Source organism: Arachis duranensis, chromosome 3 (genome assembly GCF_000817695.3).
Source record: "Arachis duranensis cultivar V14167 chromosome 3, aradu.V14167.gnm2.J7QH, whole genome shotgun sequence".
Taxonomy (NCBI): Eukaryota; Viridiplantae; Streptophyta; class Magnoliopsida; order Fabales; family Fabaceae; genus Arachis; species Arachis duranensis.
Window position 1 is genome coordinate 97,839,143 of NC_029774.3, and position 8,230 is coordinate 97,847,372.

At 35.7% G+C, this 8,230-nt stretch overlaps 1 non-coding gene across 1 annotated transcript; it reads left to right on the forward strand.

Annotated features, from left to right (window-relative positions):
* The first annotated feature begins 455 nt into the window (after nucleotides 1-455).
* Nucleotides 456-559, forward strand: LOC127745997 (small nucleolar RNA R71). The gene has a single exon (XR_008007618.1). It is a non-coding gene; the product is annotated as a small nucleolar RNA R71 (small nucleolar RNA).
* The last annotated feature ends 7,671 nt before the right edge of the window (nucleotides 560-8,230 follow it).

Consider the following 8,230-nt stretch of genomic DNA (forward strand, 5'->3'; position numbering starts at 1 on the left):
CCTTCCATGAGAAATTTGGATGATTTCTCCATGAGGAATTATAAGTGTTTCCATAGGGTTCACCCATGAAATTCACCTCTGCCATTGCAGGGTTCTCATGATTATAAGCTTCTTCTTCAGAAGATGCCTCTTTAGTACTGTTGGATGCATTTTGCCATCCATTCAGACTCTGAAAAATCATGTTAACTTACTGAGTCAACATTTTGTTCTGAGCCAATATGGCATTCAGAGTATCAATTTCAAGAACTCCCTTTTTCTGAGGCGTCTCATTACTGACAGGATTCCTCTCAGAGGTGTACATGAATTGGTTATTTGCAACCATGTCAATGAGTTGTTGAGCTTCTACAGGCATTTTCTTTAGGTGAATGGATCCACCTACAGAATGGTCCAGTGACATCATAGAAAGCTCAGATAGACCATCATAGAATATATCTAAATTGGTCCACTCTGAAAGCATGCCAAAAGGACACTTTTTGGTCAAATGCTTGTATCTTTCCCAAGCTTCATAGAGGGATTCACCATCTTTTTGCCTGAAGGTCTGAACATCCACTCTAAGCTTGCTCAGCTTTTGAGGAGGAAAAAACTTGGCCAAGAAGGCCGTGACCAGCTTATCCCAAGAGTCCAGGCTATCTTTAGGTTGTGGGTCCAACCATATTCTAGCTCTGTCTCTTACAGCAAAGGGGAAAAGCATGAGCCTGTAGACTTCAGGATCTACTCCATTAGTCTTAACAGTATCACAGATCTGCAAGAATTCAATTAAAAACTGATAGGGATCTTCTGATGGAAGTCCATAGAACTTGCAGTTCTGTTGCATTAGAGCAATTAGTTGAGGCTTCAGCTCAAAATTGTTTGCTCCAATGGCAGGGATTGAGATGCTTCTTCCATAAAAATTAGAAGTAGGTGTAGTATAATCACCAAGCATCCTCCTTGCATTGTTGTTGGGTTCGGCCATGTCTACTTCTTTTTCGAGATTCTCTGTAAAGTTTTCTCTGGATTGTTGTGCTTTAGCTTCTCTTAGCTTCTTCTTCAGAGTCCTTTCAGGTTCAGGATCTGCTTCAACAAGAATGTCCTTGTCCTTGCTCCTGCTCATATGAAAAAGAAGAGAATAGAAAAGAAGAAGAATCCTCTATGTCTCAGTATAGAGATTCCTTTATGTGAGTTGGTGGACGAAATTGTGATTCAATTGTTATTCCATTTTACAAAATTCATTGCTTTTCATTCCCTGGTAATGGCGCCAAAAACATGATGCCAATACCATAGTTCACAACTCCGTTCAACTTAACTAGCAAGTGTCACTACAAGAAAAATACCCATTCAGCCACACTTTTTTTAAGCTACATTTGAAAAGCGTAGCCTATTCTATGAATAGGCTACGCTTTTCTCCGTGTTGCCTTTTTGTGAGAGAAAAGGATACACAATTGTGACATCATTTAAAAAGTGTAGCCTTAGGTATTATAGAAATCACTTATAAAGCGTAGCCTTAGATTAATATTTATGGGTTCACTTTTTGTATCAAAGGAAACGCTTTTAGAGGGTAGCCTATTTGTTAAATTTTGAGTACATTTTAAAAGCGATGCCTAATGTATCTAGAATAAAAAATTTGACACTTAGTGAAAATTTTTCCTCTTTTTCCTGAAAGCAAACTCATCACACTTAGTAAAATTTTTGTTATTCAATTCCCTCCAAATGTCACTCAATCACCTTCATCGCGTCCCCCTTTCGTAAACCCTCAGTCTCACTATTTGCTGAAAGCTCACTCATCACCTTCATCACCTTCATCGCGTCCCCCTTTTGTAAACCCTCAGTCTCACTTTTTACTGAAAGCTCACTCATCACCTTCATCGCGCAGTAGAAGCCCTCGCCATCGTTGCCCTACAAGAAGAAACCATGTAACTCTCGCCATTGACTGTCGTCGCCTCCCACTCCCCACTCACCCCTCACTCCCCACTACTGACTGACATTCCTCAGCATCGCTTGCACTGATCATCGTTGTGCCACCCTTACCATCGTCGCTGAGCCGCTCTCACCATCGTCGCTGCGCCGCTCTCGCCATCGTCATCTGCGTGCTTCTCATCTTCGCTGTGCTCACATCATTGGATAGGTATGTATTGATTTCTATTTGCTTCTGAAATTGATCAGAGGCTTAGGGTTCCTATTTTAGGGGTTTTAATTTGGGGGTTTTAATCTGTGAAATATGGATTTGTGAACTGTAATTTGATAACATGCATGCTGTTGTTGATGAAGATGTGTGGTATTTTAGGGTTTATTTCTGAGACTGAATCCAAATGCAGCGTTAATAAGTTTTTGTTTCTGTGATTTCTCAATGAATAAGTTGGCTTCTCCTTCTCTGTTTTTAGCTTCCGTTTCTGTTTTCTCAATGAATAAGTTGGCAGCAACTCACCAATGAATTGTATCATATTGCTTTCCTGGTGGGTGCCGACTCTAAACAAAATTCACGTTTAAATGTAACAATAGCAAATAGATCACTTTGCTCTGCAGACGACATATCTTTCAAAATTCGTTTTGCATCTTCATTTGATGAAAGAGTAGCACTGTCTCTGAATTATCTGCATGGTCCTTATCCTTTCAAAATTCGTTTTATTGCTAACTAAGCAATAAGAATGGTTTTTGTTTTTCCCTAAATTTTTGTTTTGCCCTAATACAAATGAGCTTGGTGCTTGTAATGGATTAGTTATACTTTGGGTTTTGTAAAAAGGATTAGGATGAAGTATTGAAGTTACCTCCTTCTCTCTTTATATGTGACTATATGTTAATCAATTATTGTCAGGATTCTGAGGAGTGCTTTTATTTATTCTTTTTGCTTGTTTTGGCTAAAGTCTTTCTGACTCAATACTTGATTCAAAGTGCAACCACTTTACCATTTTAATTTGTTTTCAGTATGAAGCAACAATTGATGTAGTTAACTGACATATCTATCACAATTAACTCTGCAAAAAAGTCCCTTTTGACCCAATAATTACCCTTCCCCTATTAGTTATTACTCTCCAAAATATACAAACTTCTCACCAGCCTTTCAAATTTGAATACTAATACTATATTTATGATAATGTAATTTTTAATAATTAACCCTATGGATACGACTGAGCATGTTATGGGGTGAATGATGGCCATTTTTCTTTTTTTATTTTTTTTCTTGATCCAATGGCAGGGGTCATTTCTAGCGTTAGGAAGTCATGGAGCCCCTTTCTTCATCAATTATTGGGAGCCTTTCCAGATTTTGATGTGATTAGACCTCTCATTTCATTATTACAGATTTTTGTTTTTGAAAAAATAAAATAAAAAAGATTTAATAACTTTATATAACGTGCTAGGATATCAATAATCCAAGGCCAACTCTGGTAGTTAGTTTACAAAGTTAAGGCATAATAAGCAAACAAATCATAGATCGAATTGATCATCTTTAGTTAGATACCATACTATGCATGATTGAATTGATCATTGACGTGATGCTCAAAAATTCAAGTTTGAGTTAGGCATAATAAGAAACTAGGTATATGGGTAATTGTGTATGACTCAAACCCAAACACTTTCAATACTTATCCATTGTTCTGTTTGTCTCTGCCACTGCATTTTTTTCTTAATTCTTAATTTTTAATTCTTTGTTTAATGAGTTTAAGCATTTAAATTCAGTTTTCTGCAAGCTCTCTAAGAAGCATGAGTATTGTGGTTGACAGGTTCCACTTGTAACCATAAGGTTTGTATGAATTCTGCTTTGTGCAAATGCAAGCTCGCATATCTAGGAACAAACCGAGCTCTGTTTGCAGCTATACTTTGACTGTATGTCTGATAAAATATAGTTTTGGCACCATGTGAAATGAGTAATTATAGACACACATTACATTACATTAAATCTTTAAATGTTGTTAACTTATTATTGACCTTATTGTTGTGCTAAGGGGTGAAGCTTCATAGAAGTCAGTTTATTATGACCTTTGAGAAATATTCCACAAAATAAGACAAATTAAAATCACTTTTTTTTGGTTAAGCACCTGTTTTTGGTATGCATTTTTCAAAACCTTTATTTTTGGTACAATAGTTGGCCATTCAGAAACTTTTTTAATAGGCTAGAAGTTGCCCAATCTAAATATGGGCTAAGTTTATTACTAGATCCAAGTTTTAGCCCAATAAAGAACCAATAGAATACAAAAAAAAAGGACACAAGGGTATTACTTTCATCATTCATGAATCATGATGATGGGAAATCACCGAGATTTATTTTTGGGTAAGCATGATTAAAATTTATAATTCATAATAATAATAACCATGATTAAAATAGTTTTACACAATAATATTTTGTATTTTTACTTAATTAGATTGCCGTTATCTGTTGAATGATTTAATTGCTGCTACTGCTGGGTCCCAAATCTGTTTGATTATATCAATTTAATTCTTGCTAAATGATGATTGTGCTAAATTCATGAAGCTTGGCTAAACTCGAATCGAGAAACTCAACCCTGATTCTTTAAGCCTTCAATCTGGAAACAGTCCTGCATAGGATGCAACTTATATAACACTAATTGTGGTGTGGACTACTTGGAAAAATTGAATTATCCATAGGTTTTGGTTGCTTCTGTAAATAGTTGTGGTTGAATTATCCATAGTTGTTGTTGATATAACACTTTCTGTCAAGTTATTTTTTTATTTAATTTGAGTAATAAATTTTCTCATGAAAACCACATCTGAATTTTGTTTTTACTGGATGGACTTATAGGTCACTGGAATTAATTGATTGAATGATGAGGGGTTTGGGTAAGCATATTTTACACGAGATGAGATGTCATTGCCTTTTGCAATTGGAATACTAAAATGGAATACTAAAATACCTTTTGTAATTGCCTTTTCCAATGTATTATAAATAGATCTTTTATGCTTGCTTTTGGGTATTGTTCAGTGCTTTGGCTTAATAATGCAGCCTTGCTAATAGATTTTTCTAACTCATTATGATGCACGTTATAGTAACTGTATGCTAACTTTTTATTCACTTCCAGTCAATAAGTCAAAGAAACAAGCAACACAAGGAAAATGTGAAGTTTCCACATCGCATGGGGCCTATCAATTTCGGAAGAGTACGAGTGGCTATGGTAAATAGTAGATTTATATTTATTAGAATTTATATTTGCATAAATTGAAGGAAGAAATCAAAGTATGATCTTGTTTTGCAGCGAGCAACAAAGGAAACAAAGGAGGAACCAAAAAGGTTTGAGATGTTCATTGCTACCCGAACAAGTCGGAAGGGGAAAGAAGTGGATGAGGAAACACAAACTGCTGTTGTAAGAGTTCATTAAATCATTCATAATTACATTTCAAATTTAGGATACGGTAACTAACTCAATTTTAAATGTTTCTTCTATGCAGGAAGACTTCCAACACCGCCAAGCTGCTGGTGAAACAGAAGAGGAAGCATTTGAGGCCTTATTCGGGAAAGAACAACCAGGTCGGGTTAGGTTGTATGGAAGATCTGTGACAAAGACTGATTTAAAAAAACATGCTGAAATTAATGAAATTAAAAATCAGCACAAAGAGGAAGTGTCCAGTCTGATGAATAAACTTGGACACATGGAGGCCCAACAGCAAAAACAAGAGGCCAAACAGCAAATACAAGACGAAGAGATTCATGGGTTGCGAAATATGATCAAGTTATTACTGCAGCAATCGGAACCTGGAATGAGGCCAGAAGAACTAGAAGCTTTATTACAAGACGCCCAACAGTCTCCTATTGATGCGAATAGCGGCCATGGATCAACACATTTTCCCAACTTGGATGTGGTATGTCCTTATCTATTCCTTGTTCCATAGTTTTTTATTTGTTGGCTTTATTAACACTGAAGTTGTATTGCTATGGCTGAAATTTGTTTGTGTAATTCTGGTGGTTGTATTTTTGATTTTGTGCACTTGGTACATATGAATTTATCCCTATATCTAATTTAAGTGTGAAAGTCTGGTTAATTAGTGCATGAAAAATGCTATAGGGACATATCATGATTGTGTTAGAGGAAATGGAAGAAAGAAACACCAGTAGATTTTCATGGTTTGAATGAAACAAGATAATACATAATTCCTTGAATTCACCTCTTCTGCCGTGACCATGTTATTTTTTTTAGTATATGCTTTCTTGGTTTACTATGACTATGTGTTCCATTTAATATTTATAATTACGAATGTCATTATGAATATTTTTTTAACTACTTTTCTATATAATTATGCAGGGTAACAATGAAGATTAAACTGACTATTATTGTGGTTTATTGGCTAAGATAGAGTGCTATTTAGAATCTTTACATGTATGGTTGACTAATGATTTTTATTAGAAAATACTTTTATTGGCTAAGTGATATTATGGTTTTGATATGGCTATGCTTACTTTAGTTTGAGATGTATGAATTTTTACAGTTAATTAACTTCATTCTAGTACTTTTAGATCAATATTATAAATATATTTTGGTTAGAGATAATTTTTATTATATATAGAAATTATTTAGTATAATTATGTATTTATTTTTATTTTGTAATATTCAACTCATTTAAATAAAAATGCAGAATTATTATACATGTAATCATATTAACTATTATGTTGTATTAATAATTATTAGATAATTATATATATATATAGAAAAAAAGACCTAAGGCTACACTTATATGTACAGTAGCTATAGTATACAAAAAAAAAAGAGACCTAAGGCTACACTTATATACAGTAGCTATAGTATACAGAAAAAAAAATGATACCTAAGGCTACACTAATATACAGTAGCTATAGTATACAGAAAAAAAAAGAGGGACCTAAGGCTACGTTTATAAAAAGTAGCTATCGTATACAATGTGGTTACGCTTTACAAGTGATGTAGTAGCGTTGAAAAGCGTAGCCTATTCTGGAAGAACGAAAGCTGAAAAGCATAGTCTTTGGTCATGGACAGCATCACTTGAAAAGCGTAGCCTATTCCCAAAAACCAAAAGCGTAGCCCTTGGTGCAGAAAAGCGTAGCCTTTGAGAATAGGCAACGGCTGAATAGGAATCACCCCAAAAAGCGTAGCCGTAGCCCAAAAAGTGTAGCCGTAGCCTAAGGCATCATTTTTTTTCACTTTTGGCTACACTTTTCAAGTGTACCTGAATGGGTGTTTTTCTTGTAGTGTGTACTGGGTCATCCAAGTAATACCTTACGTGAGTAAGGGTCGATCCCACAGAGATTGTTGGTATGAAGCAAGCTATGGTCATCTTGTAAATCTCAGTTAGGCAGATTAAATAGTTTTGGGTTTCGAAAATTAATAGTAAAAAGAAAATAAAAGGGATAGAAATACTTATGTAAATTAATAGTGGGAATTTCAGATAAGTGTATGGAGATGCTGTGCTCCTCTTGAATCTCTACTTTCCTATTACAGTCATCCAATCCTTCCTACTCCTTTCCATGGCAAGCTGTATGTAGGGCATCACCGTTGTCAATGGTTACATCCCATCCTCTCAGTGAAAACGTTCCTATGCTCTGTCACAGCACGGCTAATCATCTGTCGGTTCTCAATCAGGTTGGAATAGAATCCCTTGATTCTTTTGCGCTTGTCATCACGCCCAGCCTTCAGGAGTTTGAAGCTCGTCACTGTCATTCAATCCCAGAATCCTACTCGGAATACCACAGACAAGGTTTAGACCTTCCAGATCCTCATGAATGCCGCCATCTATCTAGCTTATACCACGAAGATTCTGTTGGGGAATCTAAGAGATATGCGCCCGGCCTAAGGTAGAACGGAAGTGGTTGTCAGTCACGCGCGTTCATAGGTGAGAATGATGATGAGTGTCACGGATCATCACATTCATCAAAGTTAAGTGTAGCGTATATCTTGGAATAGGAATAGAAGAGAATTGAATAGAAAGTAATAATAATTGTATTAAAACTTGAGGTACAGCAGAGCTCCACACCCTTAATCTATGGTGTGCAGAAACTCCACTGTTGAAAATACATAAGTAAAAGGTTCAGGCATGGCCGAATGGCCAGCCCTCTCCATGATCAAGTGACCAAATAGTCAAGAGATTAAACTGTCAAAAGATATCTAATACAATAGTTAAATGTTCTATTTATAATAAACTAGCTCCTAGGGTTTACATGAGTAAGTAATTGATGCATAAATCCACTTCCGGGGCCCACTTGGTGTATGCTTGGGCTGAGCTTGATCTATCCACGAGCTGAGGCTTTTCTTGGAGTTGAACTCCAAGTTATAAC